The sequence below is a fragment of the Opisthocomus hoazin genome, chromosome 9 (genome assembly GCF_030867145.1).
Source record: "Opisthocomus hoazin isolate bOpiHoa1 chromosome 9, bOpiHoa1.hap1, whole genome shotgun sequence".
Classification (NCBI taxonomy): Eukaryota; Metazoa; Chordata; class Aves; order Opisthocomiformes; family Opisthocomidae; genus Opisthocomus; species Opisthocomus hoazin.
The window spans coordinates 3312377-3336200 of NC_134422.1; the positions used below are offsets into that span (position 1 = coordinate 3312377).

Genomic DNA, 23824 nt, shown 5'->3' on the forward strand with positions numbered 1-23824 from the left:
GCAGCCTGGCTAACCCATCCCGATAGCATGGGATATACCGTTTTTTTGTTATCTCAGTAGTCTTCAAAATAAAAGTTTCTGAATTTTTGAATTGAATTCCGTCATTTAAATTACAGATGTAATTGACTCTTCAGTGCCTACCGACAACCTACAGCAAAACCCAGCAAATCTTAACAGACTGAGGCACCTCCGAGGGGAGCCACCTTCATAGTTTTAATGTGACATGCAGCACCAACCCGGTTTCTGCAAAGGTAAAGGGCTGTCAGGATGCAAAACCATTAACAGAACACTGGAAGGGAGTAATAACTGGCTTTCACTTCTATTTTTATCTTCTCAAATACGGCCAAGAGCATTGCCGTTAATCTTCATCATTTAACAAGTACTCTAAACATGGAAAGACAGGAGAGGGAGATTGAAAAGCTAGAGAGTCAGAGGACTTCAGAACTGAGGAAGGGTCAGGAGGATGACAAAGCACGTTTACTTTGCCTGTGCAGCCATCTGACACTTTGAAGAAAGACAGTCGCATCAGACATCACGCTGCAGATCAGAACAGAAAAGGTCTTCCAAAGCAGTCAGCTTCACACGTATTTATCTGTATCACTCGTTACCTCCTTTATTCACACATACCCACAGTAATTCTGATACATCAGCTGCTGCCTCGTAGCCATACTCGGACTTATTCTCCTAGACAAGGGTACAACAAGGAGAGCAGCTGTAACCCTGACTTCTTCAGTGGGATGAAATCTTTGTCACCCAGGCACTCTACCCACCAGCGGTAGGAGGTGGGGGTCAGGGTTACTGGTAGAGGCTTCCATCACCTTACCCCTCTTCACCACACACACACAACTGAGAGTAAAGTCATTTTTCTCAGTAAACAGACTCGACTGTACAGGGACCAAAAAATGCCGCACCACCTCTCACGGTGACAAGAATCATTTCAAACTGAAAACTGCCGCAGCCCTCTTGAAGCGCAGCGCTGGACGTCAGTCGAGCGCAGCGCTGACCGTACTGGGCATCCCACATCACCACCTTCAGAAACGTTTGACTTTGACACGTTCCCAAAATAGGCAGAGGACGCTGCTTACGCTTTTTGGGAAAGAGCCTGGACGTTCAATGGGAGAGATGCACCAGCCAGCTGGTAACACTGCGAGATGCAGCATGTTAACTATTATATTCTTTGTGCGGCGATGGCCTGACCTTTACAACTCCCAGCTACGGCAAGAAACAGATGAGGCAACAGATTGAACAATTTGGTTCTGTCAGTGCAATAAAGCAGAAGTCCTGGATTTCTCTCGTACGTGCCATTCCTCTTCTGCTGCTGCCAAGCCTAGCTTTGAAGGACCATAAACAAGCCGAATTTGAAAAAAATCAGAAACTATGGTAAAATTAACTGTGCACAAATATTGTTCTTACATATATGTCTTCTCTATAGTCAGGTTTTCTTATCCATGAATGCTCTGAATCCGTTCAGCCTCTCCAACTGGCCAGCAATCATGCTGCTGGGCTAGTGACTTTGGATCCGACTGGAGCATCTGACCATAATTCCTTCTCTAGGGGCTGAGCCCACATTTGCAATAGGTCTGGCCAGACCACGCTGATGTAGGGACATAGCAGGACAATCTCGGATTTATCTTTCGAAGTAGAAAAGCAGGAACACAGTGGAAGTAAGGAAAGAAAAGAAGGGGAACCACACAAAGAAGGCAGCCTTGAGCCCACCGCACAAAGGAAGAAGCATCTGCTTACAGCCAGCTCTGCCACCCCCTCCGCAGGAATCAGACTCTCAAAAGGAGAAGGGCAGCTGGCATTTACAACAAAAACAAATTTATTTGGGTCCCAGTTTAGGCATAGCATGTCTACAATTAACTCCTACACCCATTTTGAGCACTGCCAAATTGTTTTCATTTGAAATTGTCAGGTCTTCGGGAAATCTATTACTGAACCTCAACAGGCAAAACGCTGCTGTTGAAAGAAGCCATCAGCAAAGCACCGACAGTATCCTAGGGACCGAACTTAAAAGTCTGAAAGCTTGCACACTGAAAAAGCAAAGAATACTCAAACACATTACAGCGCTTAGTTTCGGCACATTAAGACAGATCGCATTTACTACACGCTGCTATCATATTGCAGTTAGTGTGCTGTTGTATCACTATACAGTTGTGTTCATCCACAACAGCTGCAGGAAGAAAAGAAAAACAGCATTTGGTAGTGAACTTCTGAACTGCCCTTAATACAGCATACACCGTAACTGCTGGCAGTACAGAAAGCAATTTTATCAGAGCCTACGTGTGCAGTCTGGAAAACCTCACCTTAGCAGGAATCTGAAGGACTGGCCATCATTTTTTCAAGCAGAAAGACTACACGAACGCCTGAAAAAAAATTCTAGCCATTTTAAGTTAAAAAAAGGGGTAAACAATGAAATCCATGCATAGCTAGTAAGAAGGACTATACTAACATAGCCCTAATTTAGAAAGGGATTACTGGAAGAAGACACTGGATGGAATATGAATTCTCTATTACAGATATCACTACGTAACACCCAGAGGGAAAAAAGAGAGATCCTGCCTTCTGGGAGTTTATCATCTAGCTTTACTTAGTAAACCTGAAACCAAGCAACACAACTGTATTGGTCTGTAATGCAGGCATGTTTTCATGCCAGTTTTACTAAAAAGTCTGAAATGCGATCATAATCTTCCCTCTCCTTTCCTGAAAGACTTCAAAAGACACCCCACTCCCCCATGTCCTACTCCTGTCCCCAAACGCTGCTTTGGCAGCACACTTGGTTGGCGACACCACGTAAAGACACAAAGGCTTCCAGTCAAAGAGAAGATGAATTTGTGATTCCTTGCTGGTTTATGAAACCTAGCAAAAACTCTTAAGCTGAAGTGATGAAAACTGGTGAAAAGGCTACAAAGCTTAGTTTGACTGCGCTTAGATCTAAAACATCAGGGCGGAAAAGAAACCCCAGGTCTTCTGAAAGCCACTCTACGCATGTTGATGGCTCTGATGGGCACTCCCAATGAGTACCTACCATATCCTTACCTAGAAGGGAACTGGAAATAAAATTTCACACTTCTTTCTGCATGTCTTCCAGCAGAGACCTGTTTTCCATCCAGTACATTTCTGAGATGTACTTACTCAAGCCTGAGATGCAAACAGCAACACTGAAGTCCGGCAACAGTAATCACATCTGTACTTCAAGGCCGCACAACCTTCCAGACAAGCCCATTACGCTATACTTGAACTTGATTCTATTATAAGCACTAATGACAGTGTTGGTAAGGATTTATATGCAGGAATCCTCATGTGACAGAAAAAGACACTTTTTTTTTGCCGTTTCCTAGAAAACCTAGTATATATAAGAAACGAAAGGGTGAAGTTCAGTCTGGCAGCTAGCCATACTTACTGCAGAAAGGTTATTTAAATTGTATTGTGTTTGAGATTAATTTGAACTCCTTCTGAGCACTGAGATCCACAAACACACAAGGAATGGACAGTTTACTAGGCTGAACTAGTCGAGCAGAATGGCCTGACGCACCACAGGGACTGGCCATGGCGAGCTGCTCAGCAGACAGAACAGCCCGTTGGCTGAAAGATCGGAATTCCAGCGCGCTGTGGTAGGGGAGGAAAAAAAGGAGAGGAAATGTAGCATAGATAGAAATAGCATCTTGAAAAAACTTCAGTTACTGTACAGGTATCTTTTGCAAGTACTTGTCTATATATAGATTATTCTATTTGTTTCCACGGTGATCTCATACACGCTTTCTAGACCCACAAATATATCTAAGAACAGACTACAGATATATACTAAAAAGGCCCAGCTGCGATGTTCCTGCAAGCAGGTTTTTATCATTTTGCATTTTTTTCTGATAACACCCAGGGGAATGTTTCTCAAAGGAAAAATCAAGAGGTTATTTTCAATCTAATAAAGCAAACTGAGTTACAACAGAAAGGACCTATTGTGTCCTCTTCATACACACCAATATGCCCCAAAAATATTTTGTTCATCTTTAGACAAGCATTAGTCCTCTTACCATCGTTCTCAAAGCTTGCAGGTCAAACAAGAACTGTACCCCATATAAACTGAGCCAAAGTACATTCATTAAACCCAAACACAACAACAATTAACTTAAGCAATGCAAGAATCAGCAAAAAGATAAACAAGACAGCAAAGCAACAAATCACCTGAGCTGTTGTCACACTGCCTTATACAGAAGATGCATATCTTTCCGGACTGGAATTTCTCACTATTGTTCTCCTTTTCAGCATGTTTCACCAAGCTTCCATTGTAGTTAATCAAAAAGTCATTGGGGAAGAATGGAGCAATGCCACCAAAGCGCTGCACCTCTGTGCAGAGGTCTGTGAGACTTAAAACATCTTTTACATGGCTAAAATATTAATCTTAAAAATTTTAAAATTGTCCTGATGTTCTAAAAGGCTTGTTTCTTCTCCCACAATAAAATTAAAAAACAAAAAAATAAATGAGTTTGCAACTCAATATGGGTCTTACAGTAAACCTGGAAGTTTTAGTGCAGTTTTTTGTATAACAATATTAAACTTCAGTTCTCCAGGATTACAGTATGATCGGGGGTGGGTGGGGAGCATATCAGGAAACCCATGTCTGCTTAGATATCTTATCACCTACTTTGAAAATACCTCATTTTTTTTTGCAGTCCACACCTTGCCAAAATGGAAAACTCGTATGGATAAGCCTCCTGTGGAAGTATGAAATCCTCAAGCTGAGATGAACACTTCTAAAGAAGAGCTTTCTGGGGGAAGAATCCAGTGCCGAAAAATGGAAGAATGATCTACCTAATGACACTACACTAAGTCTTAAGAGCACAGGTTCCTAAACATAGTGGAAACTATGGAGGATGATGTCACCTACAAATAAGAAATACTGGGGGGGGAGGGTAGTATCACTCTTTAAAAAAAAAATCACTGTTAAAATTCCTTGCAACCCCTTGTTTGCTAGGCAAACAGCAACAAGAAAACACACACTATTCTACTAGAAATACATCTTCTGGATTTACAGATACTGGTACAAAAGATACTTTTTTAAAAAGTCAGCTGCTATAGCCACTTTATGTTATTGTTTTACATACGTATCTGGGTAACGGTTTTAATTAAAAACATTTATAGGAAGTGTTAAGTGCAGATCCTACTCAGCGTAGACAATATATTGAACCATCCATCTGCTTCTCAAGTTAGGTAACTCAAAAAACGTCCGGTATCACGGCTGGATCCAAAAGAGCTTCTACAACAGAATCGGGCAACACATACATTTTACTGTGGCATGCACAGGATTTGAGTTCTCTTTTTGTTACAGATCCAAAGGTTGGTGCTCCAGCAATGGAAGGTGGAGTTGGACCATTCATTAGCTTTTTTTCCTGACATTACACAGCCAGCGCACAATGCATCAGTCTTTCTGAGGTGAGCTACAGAATAAATACATATTTGAACAACACTGAACCGAGCTTGAGTAGATCACTGTTTCTCTCCAGGGTGCAAGCAATGGGCCAAAACGCTATGACATTCTCCATCCCATCAACACTTCATTTTTACAATTAAGCTCCACTTAATATTTAAAGGCGCCGCAATATTGTAGTTCCAGGAGGAGAGATCTGGCAGACTTGGGTATCATGCAACTTCTGCAACCTTTTGAACAAGAACACCACTTCGGACTACAAAAATACTATCCATACATGACCTGCAACACAAAATTGGACACGATCAAATGAAAGAGCTAGGATTTTGGAATCTGTAGAAAAGATGCCCTTAAAACATGCTGAATTTCCAAGACAGAAGAAACTCCCTACCCGCGACTCCCTATGCAAAAGCGGCCACTTGACCTTTCAAAGTCCAAGCTTCAGTAATTAGCCACGTTGAAGAAATCTGTGCATCTATACAACTGTGAACTCATTCTGATGACTTCTCCAGAAGAATATTTAAGAGAAGCTATTAAGCTTTTTATTAATTTAAACAAAAGAGCTACAGCATTCAGAGACCTGAGGTTTTAGAAATGGTGGTGGCAGAACTAATGGAAGGCATCTTTAAAGGGTGAGGCCACAATTGAAGGAAAAGGACGCAAGTAAAGATGAAGAACCTCTTAGTCCGATCGTTAGTTTGAGAGACTCCATGGTACCATCCAAAGTAACATCTCCATCTGAGAGACAAAAGAAGATGGGACTAAGGGGGCAATCGTAACACGTGGAGTACTCGGAAAGAGGCATAACAGTGGCATCCAAATCCCACTGAACTCGTTGTTCAAGGAAAAAAAAGCAGCTGAAACTACCTCCGCAGTATGTGTTCCTCCCTGCAGTCCCTCCAAGCACTTTGCCCAATTGCTAGAAGGAATTAATAACGTCATAACAGGATTTTGTAGAGAACTTCTATTTTCAGCCTTGTACTTCAGAGTATCTTCCTTAAGGCTGGATTTAAGGAAGTGGAAAATCCCAAACATCTAGTGTCCAAGTTTTGCAAAATCATTTCAGAGCAAAGCACATGGCAGAAAAGGGAAAAAAAGGGTCAGGTGACATCTGTGTTCTTCAGGTAGAAATTAAGGTGCCAGTAATAGCACAACTGGTAGCTATAGCATCAGCTGGCTACCTCTGAAATAAAGATTGTTATCCTCTGGGAATCTCTAGAGACTTCAAGTTAAGATAAGCGCTATTTTTCACACTTCCTGACTTCAAGGAACACACCGAAACACAGACTGATGTTTTCAAGTTCAAACATGCCATTCCTGTCACCACAAGGTGTGAGCAGCACTAGCCAGAAAAGCTTTCTCATCTACTGTCTAATGATTTTGTAGGGGATAAAGGCTTGAAATATTCTGTAAATTGTTTTTTTTGAAGCCCAGCCTTGGCACTACACTCCCCTTGTACATGCTGTTAGCTTTTAAAGACATGAGTGGTCACATATCCCCTCCCCAACACAACAGTGATGTTATTACGAGATTATAGTAGTCTACCACAACAAGCAACACAAGGCTCAACACTCACCTCTACAGGACTCAGAGGTTGGGGAAAAAAAAAAATAGACCAGGACCAAACAGGCACTAACACCAGAAATACACACAGTTTCCAATTAGGATTGCCTTCCTCTCCCCAGCACAAAACCCAAACACAAACAAACAAACAAAAAAATCAGTAACTATAGCAAATCATCACAGTAGCTGCCCTCAAAGGAGAAGCTGATTCAAGTCAGCTGAGATTCAAAAGGAAGCAAGAAAAAGGGACATGGCACAGATGAAAGCGGCAATGCTTGCCTAAACATGTCCCTTCCCACCATTCCCCTCAAGAACACTGGTCCTCAATACTGCATGCAGGTTTGAATGCATAAATAAAACTCATAAAAACTCAGTTCAGTTTTTGAGATTAAAAACTTGAAAACTGGGGTTCTGCTGTACCCTGACTATCTAGGTGGCATCATCTACAGCTGTCTCCGGATGAAGCTCAGGTAAGGCAGCTGCTCATGAAGTAGCTCGGGACACCTTCCCATCGCACACATGCGAGTAACACCATTTCCACAGAGTCTTAGAATGTGGTTATCAAACTAAAAAAGTAAGGCACATTACTAGCAGCCATACTCCCAGGCTAAAGCCTAAACAAACCACCTAAGGATATCCAAACCAGATGAGGAAGATATGAATCGTCCTGAAGGATGACTATCATGCTGGTGGTGGCAATTAGCAGAATTTCTATTTTGAGGCCTGACAGACAGTTTCCCAGCAATGACCTCAGGTACCTGTCATAGCTGTTCATCTGATTTGAGAGTCCCAAAGCAAGTGGAAACGCTGCCCGTGCATGTGCCGCAGCACAGCGGACACGAGAAGCTTCAGTGCAGGCTCCTTCCACTGGAAGGGCCGGCACATCCATTCAAGCCTCCACAGAAACATTCTCCTAACGGGGAGGGTGGCTCAGGACATAACATTTGGCTTGTCTTCACACCCTGCTCTACCATGCTAGATTTTGCAAAGGTAAAATAGGGACCACAAAGAACTCTGGTACCTATGAAAAAAAAAAAGATTTACCGTAAACAAATGGCATCTTGACAGCTTAGAGATACAAGCAAACTTCCTCCCTCCCTACAGGGAACCAGCCTGCAGAGAGTTGTGAAAAAGCGGGAACTTCTCACGGATGGCATCCTGCCTCTACTGCCAGTGCCCGATGGTTTTAGGGCGCTTACCACCTCGGTCAGAGCAATACCTCAGTAACAGCTGCGAATCTCTAGGGTGTTTCTGATCAAAATGATCCTTTCTCAGGGCTGGTATTTGTAGAAGTTCTTCTCTGAGCGATGAGGCTTTGTATAAACTTCACGATCCTGAACTAGGAAATATTTTTCAGAACTTTCTAAAACTGACATTCCTGCAGCCTCATGAAGATGGGAAATCCTGACATATTGATCACTTGATGAAAAAGCATTAAAAAAAGCTTCACAGGAATTCTATTTGTCTTTAAATTTCCCTATTTGATTAGACTACAAGACAGACAAGATCAGTAAATGACATTTTCTCTCTTTCTGTACTGTTTATTCCATGCATCTTCCAGAATCCTGCTGAATACGCTCAGCATCAACATTTCACTGGTATATTTAACGAGAAACAAGGAGTGTCACCACTTCTCTGCAAGGAGAATCCCTTCAGAAAACATGTACAGAAGAGTTAACTCAGGCTCATTAAAAAAAATTATTATACCTTTTGACTTCCAAATCAGTCAAGTTCAATGCAAATTTTTTTAACAGTTTGACTGCAAAGAAAACAGAACCACACACCAAGTCAAACAAAAACATAGCCAAGACATCCACGAGGCAAGCATCCAACTTCACATTTGATGTTTCCTCCATGTGATGCATCCTACCCCCACTTTTTCTGTCTTTCAGGACCTTATTATAAAGCTACCTAAAACACAACAAGGACCAGTGGGATTCTGTCTTCAACTCGCATCTCAAACAAGTCTCTCTGTGGGTGTTGTGTCCCACTCTGTGCTGCTGCAAGCAAAAACACTACACAGTTCTCTGTCATATGCTGATCCAGCTTCTGATTTAAATTACAATTCTTTTGCCATCGCTACGCTTCACTTTTTTCTGTGGTTACAACCCAGATCCCAGCCTAAACATACTTACAACCAGTTTTCACCTTTTTTTGTCTTTTTAAAGCATCAGCTGTATTCTTTTGCTTAAAATCGGTGCAGATTACTTCTAAACTGCTAAGCTATTTGTCCGGCCTGGCTCAGCCAGCAGCTGGCTGGCAGTGGCTGGCTGGCTGATGAGTACACATACACTGACCAGCAGACCCAGACTAGCTCCAGCTGCCCTTGTCCAGATGGCAGCTGAACATATGAAAGACAGGTTCCAGATTTGTGTAAACAGAGACAGGGATTACCTTGGACATGCAGGCAAACAGAACAGCATGGTGGGGAAAAGGCAGGATCCATTATCGAAAGATTCAGGCCTTTAAGGGCTCACCCATTCAGCTGAGCTGGAAACCCTTCTTTACCCCTCCCTTATCTTAACTCTCCAACATATTTATGGAGAATCATCAACTCTGGCTTCAGTCTTGATTCCACACAGTCAATGATCCAGGGGCTTTTCTTTTTTGTATTTTCATTTTCATTTCACTACTTCATCAGAACAGTAGGCCTTTCCAAGTTCATCTTTCTTGCAGAGGTTGGCCAGAACTACATTCAGCACTTCAGACATTTCCAAAGACTTATCTGGTATCAATACTGGTTTTGTTCGCTAGGAAATACTCTTTCAGCAGCATTTCAGGATTGCATGCATCACAGCCAAATCACATTAGTAGCTCATGGTATCTGTTACAATGCAAGACCACAGTTTGAAACACATTTTTAAATTGTAGTGCAATCAAAAAAGCAGACTCTGCTGTACAGCCTCACAAACAGCTGAACTGGCACAAATGAGTGGAAGTAATTCCTTCCTTCAGCCACTGAACTTCAACAAATGTCAGACTGCAGCATTGCACATCTGAGTAAATACCTAGCATCCTAAAAATGCTAGTATGTTTATGACTGCTGAACCCTCTTCCTAAAGCAAAAAAATCTGCATAACCTTGAACTTTGCTGTATCTGTTGAATTCCATTTCCACTGTCCAGTCTTATCTATGTAAAATTCCAAACCTTTTCTACACTGAAAAAACTTTAAAATTTGTCTCTACGTTCTGAAATCGGTATTGATTATATTCAAAATCCCAGCAAAACTGTCCCTCTACCTCCAGCTAAAGTGGCTGTCACTTGAAATGGATCTTCCATGTCCCCTCTCAGGCTGCCTTATTTTGCTCGCTGTAGCAGACTAGATCTGAAGCTTATGTAAAAATTCCCATTCACAAAGCTTGAAACAACCCGTATTTTTACGGACAAGAACACTGCTGATACAGCAAGCACACAGTCTTCTTGCTCTCAGGCTCCTAAGGCAACTCCCTCTGTCTCAAGCTGGGAACACAACACCCCAGCTGCGGCTCAGCTCGCTCTCAACCACACCACCCATCCTCACCACCGGCGATCCGAGTACTGCCCGAAGGATGGGAGAGAAGAGCACCAAGATTTGGTTGTTTGAGGTACCGAGTTCTGGACCGATCTTCTAGAGAAGATCAGGGAAATCCAGAGTCCAACTATCTTCCGGAGTCTTCATTAAGTAAACATTTTCACCATATGTAATGATCATAATTTAAATACTCCTAATTACTTTTAACCCCTATCATCACCTTCCCCTGCTCTAAAGAAACACCAAAGTGAGCTTTCCCTCAAGAAGTGAGAACTGACAGAATTTCACTAGAAATCATTATTATGCCAGTTTGTATGCAGAATAAATTCTGATGTGACTGGTAAACTGTCAAAAACTTCAGGCATTTAAAATTCACAAAAAGATTAAAGCAGCAATGGAACAACAAAGCAATTTCCTAATGTACCTCAATATTAGACCACTCTTCTGCTCTATTTTTTTTAATCTTTACGGATTCTCATGAAGCAGATTTTGACATTTATTACTAATTGTATCTAGAACAGCAAGATGGACAACGAGATGAACAAATCCAAAAAGGAAGTATTTTAAAACTAAAAGGAGCTTATTGAAGCCGGGATACTACATACTAAAACTTAACTCATTTTGTATTTGGTGTCAGAGCTTTAAGAATAACTGTCTGGAAGAGGGAGCAACTTAAAAGTATGTTCGTAAAACCTACCAGTGTTCTAGAGCCTAACTTTCCAGTAGTGACTTTATGAATATGCTACATATTGGACAACCAGAACATTTATTGCCATTAAAACAGTTAAATGCAGTGACTGCTGCAACAGCTGCCCTAAATAAATCAGCATGGATCTAACATGAGCATCAAATCAATACAAAAGTAATCCAAAATAGTGACTTATTTCTCTTGCCCGCCTACAAGCACTTACAAATAGTCTATGTTCTCATGTTCAGTGTTTTTCTACAGAAAAATAAAGAAAGCCTTTGCTAAGGCTCTTTGACGTTCGGTATGAAGCAAGGCAAACAGATATCTGAAAATATCAGCGCTCACCGATACATGAGCTAACTCCAAATAAACACTACAACCGTTTCTTGTCTACAAAAAGGTGACTATGCACGTGCTTCTGCAGTTTGGCCCTGATAAAGTGGCTAAAGAAAAACTGATGTCTCCAGAATGTCTTCTCGAAAGAAATTCTGAAGTGGATGAAAATTGCTGTTATTCTTCCACCCCAAAAATGCTTCTGAACTGCTGTACATTAACCTATACACTGTAAAAACTAGAATAACAGTATGGAATCACCCCTCTTCCCTTATTAGAGTGAACACCAGTTCAACTCCAGTAATCTGTAGACCATCTCCCTATTCCCCAAAATGCACAAATAAAATTACTTCGAAGACTATATATGTAATCTACCAACATCAAGTAATTTAGAAAAAACCCAAGTAAGGAAAAAAAGATCAAAAATTTTCTTATATGTGGTTATGTACGAATAACAACTATTTGATGTGAGTCTACAGTGTCTCAAAAAAAAAAAAAAGGACAAAAGACCTTTCAGAAACTCAAGATTATTGCTGGAATTATCTCTAAGTATGAAGGTACTGAAGGCATGCTTTAAACATGTAAACATTTAATTATTAATATATCAAATTAAATTCTCATTTAAGAACCATGCATGTATGCTTAGTAAAACTGAAGTCAAGAAGACCGTGCTTCACTTGATGTTTGTTATGAAAAGTATTCAAAACCACACAAAAAGCTTCCTGCTACTGGATTTTTTCTTCTCTTTAGCAAATCACATGTTTGAAAACACATGATCGAGCTGAATTTTGGTACTACATACCCTGCTTGTATAGCCTACATCTGCTATAGCAGAATAATCCTAAAGTATTTAAAGAAGTTTATAGCATGCAAATCAATGAAAAAATTGCCTTGAAGTGTTCAATTAAGCCAGTTCCTCTTCATTTAACTTTCCAAAAAAGCCTTAAAAATCCATGTGTTACAAAATGTTGCGTAAAATCTTCAGTGTTAACTTTTCAATATGCTAATACGAAGTATTAGGATAACGTACAAGAATTTTATTAAAAAAATATTCTCAGGAAGCCCCGATCTATGCAAGAGCGCCCTACGCAGCTCTCCGCTACAAAGTACCTGCATTTAGAACAGCAACTCCGGTTCTGCCAGTACGCCAGTTATGTACTGGGTAATGCTTTTAAAACAGGGGGAATCCAGATTTGCTGTGTGAGACTTGTATTAAAATATGTTATTTTAATTAATTTTCTCCTGATCGCTACGTCAACATTCAGGCAAGATTGCAGATCTCCATAATGATAACCATGCTCTAATACAAAAACATTAAATTTTCTTACAGAATTTAAAAAAAAAAAAAAAAAAAAAAATCACACATCATTGCCAAGACATCACAAAACCAAAACACTTCTAATATTGCATAGTCAAAGATCAGAAACAAATCAGGTAATGGCAAAGCACAGAGCAATGCATAACTACCTGTCTCTTATAATGGATTTACAAGTGGTTCATGACAGCCAAGTATTATTTCACTTATGTAGTTGCTTCTCCATCCATCTTGTATACTTGATGAGCATGCGGCGCTGTGTTCCCAAACTTAGATTTAAGACACCACTGTGGTCTAGAAGCTACAAACATTTCATAAAGAACTCTAACCGACAGACTTACATAAAGCACTCGGTGGCAGCAACAAGAAAAGTTATAACAGAAAAATACACCCCATCTACTTTAATATTTAATGGAACTATCCAAAATGTTTTACTGACAGTTATTAGTTATTCAGTTATTAGTATTAAAAGGATTCCCTTCACTTAAAACTTCCCCATAAAATATACCAACTTCTCAAATCAGTCCCATACAATCTTCAATTGATAAATAAGCAAATAAACAGAAAATCTGATTATTCCAAATCCTGAGAAGTCATTCCAGCTGTACTTGGTGCACACACCTGAGGAACTGATGACTTCCCAAAGCAGTGAAAGATTTAATACCAAGACAGAGATGTGAGAAACTCACTGCTCTCAGACCTTTTGCCCTACCAAGTAGCGGGCACATACCAGTCCCTAACAAATTCTATTCCATTCAGGTACTGTCTGTGTCACCGCTGTGTTTGACCAGTTCTCACAGCTTGAGCCCATCCGGTTCAGCCACCCTGAGTTGCCAGGGTGGTGGTCAGGAAGAAAAAAACCTTGGTTTAGTAGAACGAAACAGATATTAACAGATCATTCACATCAGACCTGGCAGAAATACACAGGACCACAGCAAAAAGATCAAAGAAGCCACCACCTATCCTTAGATGTACACCCAACAGGAGGCGAAAAAACACTGAAAAACGTTACCCTGATTCACTCCTGATGAATTTAACTGACATTTTGAATAACATTTGCTGTATCTGAAATAAGCCAAATGACAGTTTTAAGGCTTTCAAGATGCAAAATACTGATTTTTGCTACTTGCTGAACATATCCGAATGTGTAATTTTTACAGTACTCAAAGAAGATACTTAGTATCTTTTCGTATAAACATATATACATGCAAAAAGCCAGTTAAGATACTTTCTGGCATTCAAGAAAGGAAGATGATAAATGTGATATAACCAGTTTTAATCAAGATCAAAGCTGTAGGAGAATGCAGACAGACAGTCTAGACTTCTTTACTTCTGAAAGCCTAAGCACATAAAGCAACATCTGCAATGAACAATAATCACATTTAGTCTACAGTCTTATCACCTCCTAAGCAAGCAGAAACAACTTTTACTTAAAAATAATATGCTTATATATGACAAGCATTTTAAATTATCTTTAAATTAGATATTTATCACTGATTACAAAGCTATCCTATTGACTTTGAAATATGTTAAGGTAATTTTAAATACACTTGCATAGTTCCCTGGATACAGGATTTGGGGACGTACGGGACAGCAGAAAGATCTGGTAAGGAAACATACTGAACAGCAACACAATTATTTTTGCACTGCTGGTACAAAATAGGAATTCTCTATACCAGACCATCCAGTTGGACCAGATGATCATTGTAGGTCCCTTCCAACTTAAGTATTCTGTTCTATTCTAAACATTGAATTAAATTCTGATTTGCTCTTCTGCATTTAAGACTATAACTCAGCAGGAAGCAGTAAAGTGTAAGATATGTTCTATACACAGTTTTATTAAATGAGCTTTGGGAAATGACTTGGCAATATAATCAATCAGCTTCCTTCTGATTTTTTTCTGTTAAAAAAATTTATCTTGCTCCTGCATTTTTAAAGGGAATTGAAAACTGGAGAGGTGGTGTATACATACACACAGAATATTTATGTGATTTAATACAAAAATAATCTATTCCTTGTGTACATTTGTTTACTCTGCTTACATTCTGGTGCATTCTCACAATTTTGTATACTCACTAGCAATCATTTAATTTCTTCTAATAAAAGTGTCTTGCATTAAAGTTTTCCCTTCTGCCAAAATTTTCATATGATCTACCCTTCAACAAGAGCCCAGGAGAGACATACCCACAAAAAAATCCATCGTCTTATAAACCTGCGGCAAAAGCTATGAAAATTTACAACATTTTAAACCCATAGGAGCAAAGAGCTGCAACCAGTAACTTCTGCATCGAGCTCACAACTTTTTAAACTACCCCACATCCCACAGGAAATCTAATGAAATGGAGCAGCCAGTTCCAAATTTATGATTCTTATTCAAAATTGAAGTTTTAAATTTCTCAGTTAAAAAACAGACACTGTATGCAATCTCATCTTCATCAGGTTTCAGTGAAAATACTGATTTTTAAGATTTATACTTCCCAACCTCTTTAAGTCACAAATCCTGTCTCACTGTAGATAATTGCCAGTCATCATACTGCTCCTTAAACTAAATCGACAGAGCCTTCTTAGCCCCTCAGTAACACAAGATTTGTAAACAGAATGGTTATTCTTTAAGATCTTTTTTCCGAACCTTTCCCAAGCTGTCAACTTCACTTTTGAAGTCAAAGCTTCAAAACAGACATTTTTCAGCAATAATCTCACCAACGGCATGGTAATACTACCTCCCACCAAAGCGGTTAACATTTCATTGAAGTATGGCAAGCACCTGCATTTTATTCTTTTCGCACAGGCAGCAGTAGCATCCTGAAGCTCTGCAGTATTTCTGTAGTGCTGTAGTTCATTTGCCTACGATCTATTTAAAGAATCACCTATCTTTAGTCCTACTGACAACAGACTTTTTCTTCTAACACTAACTTTAATCTCCTAAAAAATGCAGTTTAACAAAGGGATATTCTGCACACCTTTTGAGACTCCTGCACCCGTGGAAAACAGAGTGCTCTGAGAAATAACCTCATATACTATGGCTTAAGTCCACTGCTTCCCCAGGAAGAGAAGGCAAGAGTTAGCGGGAGAGTTCTGCAAAGGTGTCAGGGCAGCAGGCTGGTGGCAAAAAGCATCAAACGAGAGCAGATTCCACTGCCATATGCAATGAGTGTACAATAACGTAAAGCATGGTGTTATTTTGTTATTTAACTGGGCCACCTCGCAGTGCCACACCAAGGTAATCTATTTTCTGGCCAATTGTTCAATTTGCTTATGTGATGTATTCCACCACAATATTGTAAGTTTAAAAAAAAAAAAAAAAAATCTAAGTATTTAGGTAGAGCAATAAATTTCAAAGCACCAAAAGATCACGCAGAGACTCTCTCGGAGCTTGCCTATTTATCTTCAAATACCTGGGATTGGTTTTGGCTGCAGATTTTTTTCTTGTATTTAATTTTACTTAGGTAAATTTGATGGCATAACTAAAACTAGGCAGACTACTTTCAGTTTGTACCTAGCAAACAGAATTTAGTTTTTATCACTGCAGCTATATGAACCTCTATTTTTAATTCTCTGGTGGTTTGGGTTTTTTTTCATGTCAGAATGAACGTATGGCTATGCCACTGATCTGTAGTCCCAGAAATCTCAAGAACATTTTAACACACAAGAGTGTAGGTAGAATTACCCAACTGTAGCCACCAGCCAGCCTACATAACTTCGAGCTACCTGCTCCCTCGGTCATACCCTGCTCAAGGCTGTCCTTCTGGCTCCTTCCCCCAGACCCACACGACCTCTCTGCTATGAGAACTGCTGTTCCCTTCAGACATCTAACGTGGAGCACGTGCCCCTTCCATCTAAGGAGCCTGACATGAAAGAGCTACAGTTCATAAAAGAATCTCACAGACACACATTTTGTGTTACAAATTAACCAAGCAAAGTTGGCCTCACTCACAGGTAAGAATTACTATTCTGCTTTTTTTTTTGTGGAATAAGGAATTAACCACGTAGCCTAGAAGAAACAGCACTGCGGCTATGTAAAGACAGCTTAGGTCTTGACACTGCTCATCAAGCTGTGAGTGGAAAAAAGAAAGCCAGAAGTCCATGATGAGTCAGGGATGGACGTAACAGAAGAACACAACACCACAAACAAAAGATTTCAGGTGAACGTACTGCACTTGCTACCAGAAGTTAATTTGTCTTCTAAATTTAGATAACAATTAAGAAAATTACATCCACTGACCTGAAATCCTGAAGGCACTTTCGGATACGATTTTGACCTTATTCAAGAACATGGTGAAAGCCAGAACATGAATGTCATTACTACACTAAAAAGCATCTACGCACTTTGGCAAAGTCAAAGTCTTAAATATGACGATTAAAAATCCACGTTCCACGCTAACAAAAGTCTCAAACAGGGCTCCTTACACATGTTTTCCATACATACTCCCCCAGCCCAATGGCAATGGTACCAATCTCTCCTGCCTATCAAAGATGAGAGGGCAAAGCAGGATGTAGGCATACTCCACTAGTTTATTTCTCAGAGTATCTGCCAAACAGGTTACTGGCTTAGATGTCTTCGGCAACACTCCTAAAAAATTAGTAGATTATCAGGCACTTTCAGTAGGACAGGAAAGACATTTTTCAGTTATGCTGCACAAAAAGTTACAAAAAAAGATGTTTAAGTTGTAATTCTGCCTGTTAACGTCATTACCCAACAAGCACAAACTCACCAGAAGTTCCCAATCTATACCTTCAGCCCTGGCAGAAGCTGCATGGTGGCAGGGTTCCTTAGAAATAGCATTCCACCCACTGCACACAGAGGCAGGTAAGAGGCAAAGAAATCATCTCTTCATGGACTGTACCATGGGCTATTACCAAGCAATTATCCCGAGTTTCTGGTTTTGCAGCTTTTTGGAAAGTAACACTAACCTAGACTACTCTGTGTCAACCAACAGTTGGACAACGTCGGCAACAGAACTCCTTGAATATCCACCTCAACAGCTGCACACAGTACAAAGGATGAAAAATCTTTTCAGACCATCAATGATCTAGGTGAGGCAACTACAAAACCAGAATTTTTAACCAAAATTCTAAAACACATGATTCTTAAGACAAGGAAAAAAGCTATCTACACTCGAATGAGGAGTGCAAGTCACAGACTGTGTTATTACACATAAACCAGTTGTGTTGTTTCACTCAAGCAACATTGATGATAAAAGATTCAACAGAGCAAGGCAACTTAAAAAGAACCCAGGATATTTGCTTTGGATTAGCCTGTATCATTTGCACTGTCGTCATTGCCACTACAACTAAAGTTACCCATAATAAGCAAGCTGAAAGCAAGCAGCACGTTATATTGAATATGCTGACGCCGTATGCTTCAAACGTGCGGAGTCTGAAGAGAATTCAGATATTAACCCTGCCTAGGGTCAGTAACACACACTCAAGAGGGGCAGATGAACTCCCCAGCACCTCCTAGGAACCTACCACCACAGACTTCACTGCTCAGAACCTGCCTTACTTGCACCCTCTGACCCCCTTCATGCCCTGAAGAACACTCTTTCAGGACTATGCAAAATAAACAACTACAGAATCACAACTACAACACGAGCTACAATTTAACTTTTCAACAACTTATGGTAAAAGGAAGCAAAGCGACCTTTGCACAAGACTAACTGCTGATTCAACTGCCTCCCTTCCGGCACGCAGCGCTGGGTCCCGCACGAGGCCGGCTGTCGAAACCTGTCCCAGGGAGGGGAAGGACCGCTCCCTCTTCAGCAGGAGTCACACAAGACCAGCTGCGAAGCAAAAGGGAGTCGCGAGGGCGAGGAACACTGCTTCAACGCTGCCCTCTCAAAGACAGATACGTACAAAAATTCCTCAGTGTAAACACTGAGGCTAGAACTGTTCTCCTGTTTGGAAGAGATGAGAAAATCAGTGTGTTGAAACTGTAGTTATCTTTCCTGAACTGTTGTAAAGCATTTTGGTATTAAGGTGCCAGCTCACTATAAGAGCACATGGAGGAAAAAACAGCAGCTTCGCCTAATTTTCATCAGAAACATCCTTTGGAGAATGTTTCAAAAGCATCAGACAACATTAACTGTAGGCTTAACTAAAGACTTCTGGCAGGAGTATTCAGCAATCAGGAATTATTTGATCTGGAGGTTCCCTCCAGACCAAGCCTAAGTACCTCTGAACAAACTATCAGCCCTGAATGGGTCCATCTGCAAGACCACTTTTTATTTCCACATGTTCTGAAACAGCCAGTTCTACAGTTTAATTACCCATCATTACCATCATTAGTAAATGTACTTTTTCCATTTAAAGTACCTTCATCAATCACTTCACTGGATTTGATGTGAAGCAGCTAGCCAGCAGGCTGAACAGGAAGAAAAAACAAGTTACCAAGGTGCTCAGCCCCAAAAACATTCCTAAGTGCACTTCCGTAGCTATCAGAGGCAGTGTACTGGCGTGGACTGGGATGGAGAAATTACCCTAGGTACAAGTACTTAGCAGTACTAACTTCAAATTCCCAACCTGATTTAAGAGAGCTATGCTTAGAAGCTAAATCCTCCAGTTTGATGCTTGGAATTCTTAAGACACTTCTAAGAGAATCGAAAACAACTAAGCAGGTTTCAAGTTGTTCACATTTAGTTTAGATTAATATGCACTCATCTGTAACTTTTTATTCCTAGTTATTGAAAAAAACCCAACATCCCAAAGAACACATTACTTTAATAGCAAAATAAAGCCTCTTGAGGTATTTGGGTAATGGAGAGAATGATGATGTATTTCTAGTGCTGCTTTCTTTAAGATAGCCAACAACCCTCATTACACCAACACTTACTTTCTCCAGAGAACTTCCCGAGTTGTATTTGGAGTATCTTGCACAGAAAAGGAAGTCATAAACAGAAGTTACAGGGCTTTCACTGCCAGATGTTGCCTTTGATGGAGGAGTGCTTCTGCTCTGGCACAAACAGGTGTTTCTCTTGTTTTGTCGTTCAGCAATAAATTCTCCTGGCAGTCCAGAAGAACTCCAAACTTTCACAATCAAAAAAAAAAACCAACCACTATTATAGGAGAATTCTCACGTCTTGCCTGTTCAATGCATTTCTCCCGGAGTAGTCAACGAATATTTAAATGAGCACATGAAAAACTGTGTCACTAAGATCCACAGGAGAATAGCCTTTTGAAATAACAAGAAAAACTGTTTGTTTTTATTTTGGAGCTTTTTTCCAGGGCAATGATTACCTACAGGTAGTCAACACAGTCAAAAGATATTTGGTAAATCAGTGGCCAAACAGTAACAGTGACTCAACCGGTTGGTGCTGCACTGTTAGGAGGGGTTTATTCTGTCCTGTCAGGAGCAGCATGACTGGTGTTCTACAGACAACTCGGGCTTTCCTGAGCTACCTTCCTTAGAACAAAAGCTTCAAACAAACTGAACAAGAGACTGACATCCACCTTCATCTTGAATATACGCCACAGTAAGGTTCTACAGTTAAGGTGGCTGTGGCTTTCCTGAGCTACCTTCCTTAGAACAAAAGCTTCAAACACACTGAACAAGAGACTGACATCCACCTTCATCTTGAATATACTCCACAGTAAGGTTCTACAGTTAAGGTGGCTGTAACATTCCAACTGCCTTTTTTTCTTCTCTCACACTGTTTATTTGACTATAGCATCATTTATGCAGAGATACCAAGATTGTCAACGCCGTGAACAGGCGTACCCAAGGTCCCTGAACAGCTGGTGGAGAAATATGGGACTCCTAACCATAGAGCAGAGAGCTGCCCTAAGCAAATTGGTAGGGAAACCAGAGCACAAAAAGAAGTTCTTGTTCATAGAAGTTAAATTTCTAGACTTGATGCCTCCATCCAGCCCATCCTTCCTAGGCTTGAGGCCATCCACTTTGACTACCTTTTTTATTTTTTTGAAGGAATGCACATACTAGGTAAAAGCTCAGCAGTTCAGAAGAGGGGGCCCAGGCTTCAAGGACCTTCTCAGCCTCAGAGCAGTTAGGTTCCACAATGGGTTGAAGATCATCTGACCAGGGAATTTTACAGCCATTCAATTCCATTTGCCTCAGCCTCTCTGTGTCTGCAACTCTGCGGCAGCCCACGTCAACCCCACCAGGGCTCTGCGTCCCTTCTCGTACACATCAGCTGTTCTGGTGTGCCAAGCTGGCTGAAGACTCGTCTAACAAAAAGAGGTAACGTGCTTCCTGCGTGCAACGTTCTGAACCCCCTCGGAAAAGGGTATAAAGAGTGTGAGAGTCAGCGGTCTCACTAGCACCTTTTCTGTCCCTCTGCTTCCACCGCCATTGGCTTGTCCTTCCTCCAAAACTTGCCAGACTTCTCCATAAGACATTTTAATTTCTAGAATTCCAGAAAACTATTCCAGCAACAAATAAACAAACACTTTTGAAGGACTGAGGGGTGGGAATTTTGTTGAGTTAAACAGCAAGGCGTGCTGGCAAATGTAAGTAAGAAAGGAACATTATGCTCCCAAGAGAAGAATGAACAGCTTCACTAGAGGGAAGATGAACAGAAAAGAAAAACAACGTAGATTTAGGCCTCTTTCTGGTGGCAGTAAGTCGATGTGTTAACCTGGATGCCTCGGCAAAAGGCATCACTTCAGGGAAGAAAGGGTTTAAAAATACTGCTTTGTTTAAGCACAGCAACTTAAAGTCATCGTTAATTGGAAGGAGTCAAAGGAACAGGATGCTGCAAATAGCAGCCTCGGCCTTGGAACATCAGCTGCTCTTTTTCCCCAGAAGGGAGGCAGGTTTTGGTCTGAGCTGGAGAAGACCATGGCTGGGAGGAAATCGAAAGATGACAGGTTTCACGTAACACCTAAGGTGAGATTCGTCCCCGCTTCTAAAACTGATCTGGACTTGTCGTCATGTTTTGTTCAGAATTTCAGAACGCTGCTACTGGAGACTAACATGTCTCTCACTTTTGCTGCCCATGCTTGGATTTTAATACAGAAAGAGTCCTCATGCAGAGTTTCAGGGAAAGTTAAAAGCAACACAACATCTCAGCAAGACCGAAGAAAAGCCTGAGGCTTACTTCACACTAGAGTGTAACAAAAGGCTGCTGAGTTTAGGTAGGTGCCCCAAAGACTGCATTAGCAGCAGTCTTTAAGTACCAAAATCACATCCTGACTGGGCAGAGCCACACCTTTTCTTCCAGGAAGCGTGACCTGCTGTCCTGTCCGGAAGATCTCCCTGGTTTATGGCTTTTCTCAATTCAATGACGCTTTATAAACTGCTCTGCACTCCTGACTGCCCTGGGTCCACTGGCTTGCTCTTCTGGCTTAGAGACACTCACGTTCGTAATGGTGACATCGTGACAAGCTCCTGACAAGCAGCCTGGTTCTTACATGCCCCACTGGAAACTGGAAGATGCTCATGAGATGGAGTCCTCTGAGATGGGGGAGATGGGGATCCTGGACATGACTGCTATGCAGCCGTTCAGCGGCTATGTAGAAATCAGCAGACCAGCTATTTTCTGTAAACGTGATTACAGATGCTGTGTTTAGCATTTTGAATTCAGTACATTGAGGCATTATCAAATGAGGTTTGTTGTTCTAAAGACCTCTCCTACACTCTTTCCCCATCGCCTGTAGATCCATGAGTGCTGTCTGTTCTCTGCTTGGATCTGAATTATCCCATAGTTTTTGCATAAAGTTTTATGCCTGCCTACTCAGGATAACTTGCAGTTAAAATTTGAGTCAAACACTAGTAAGATTATGTTGCAAATAGTCTTTCCAAACTGTTTTCCTAAACTTGGGATGTAACTGGATTTTACAGCCCGCTGTGTCAGTCTGAACCTCCTACTCAATTCCCACCTCACTGTTACCAGTGGACCTGAGAGTGAGTTTTATCACCTATTGCTTTGAATCAGGTCCCAACTCTAGCAGCTTGTGACATGCTCTCCACAAGTACGGGAACCCTGCCTTCTTCTGCTACCTGTGAAATATCCACACGAGCAACGGAAGAGGGTGTCGCTTAAGTGAATGATGACAATAACTTTTCACTGCTAGATTCCTGCTCTCTCTCACATGCAACCCTCATGCATCCATACAAAAAAAGCAGTAGTTCTGTACCAGTGAAAAGGAGGGTGGGCAAAGGTGCTCTCCAGAGCCATGTCGCAACAGGCAGTGGCCTGCCATTCTGCCTGGAAATGCTTCATCTAGGGCCCCTAGAGAATAATGCAACATGATGGCACTTAAAAAGCAAGGGATGAGAAAAAAAAACATCCTGTGACAACAGGCATGCACTGAGATCCTCAGAATCACTCGGAAAAAGACAAGCAAGCTCTTTGTGAAGATGGAGGTTATTAAAAATGTTAATTTTCTCATTTTTCCTTTCTTACCCAATACGTATACAGAAAAGCTCTATTCACCAACTCTGATGCACCATTTTCCCCTGCTCTTACCATCTTTGAACTCAATTCTTGTCCCCATTTGATACTGCTTGCAGAAAGCCACTTGCTGCTTTTTCAAGTCCCTTTTGCTGGTTTAGCAAATTGAATCAGCCCAGCACAACGTCAGGCAGCCACGACGGCTGGTGTATGACTGGGCTGAACCAACAGCAAAGCTTAACTTCACCATGAAGTGGGTATGCGGATGAGGAACTCTCAAGTCTCCCTGTTCTGCCATCAGCTGTACCCAACATAAATCAAGGCTGACGGTACTACAAGACACCAACGCTGAAAGGACTCTATGATGTAGTATTTTTCATTATGTGTAATTAGTAAAGTCTTCTTCACACTGTGTCAAATACAGAAGCTAGCTTACAGTTAGAAATCTAGAAGCGCCATACAATAGAAATTTTAGGTGATAACACTTCAAAGATGCCTGGGGCAAGGAAAGACTTCACTTCTTACGATATATACCTGTCTACCACACGGAGAACCAGGGACTTCTCAACAGAAGGAAATGCCCCTGGTTTTGATTAAAGAAAGACAAGTTGCCCAGAATGGCTACATTAAGAGATATTG

The 23824-nt window shown here is 41.0% G+C and overlaps 1 protein-coding gene across 2 annotated transcripts in view; it reads right to left on the reverse strand.

The window, feature by feature from the left end:
* ACVR2A (activin A receptor type 2A) overlaps nt 1–23824 on the reverse strand; it is a 72989-nt gene that overhangs the window by 35821 nt on the left and 13344 nt on the right. The window lies entirely within an intron of this gene.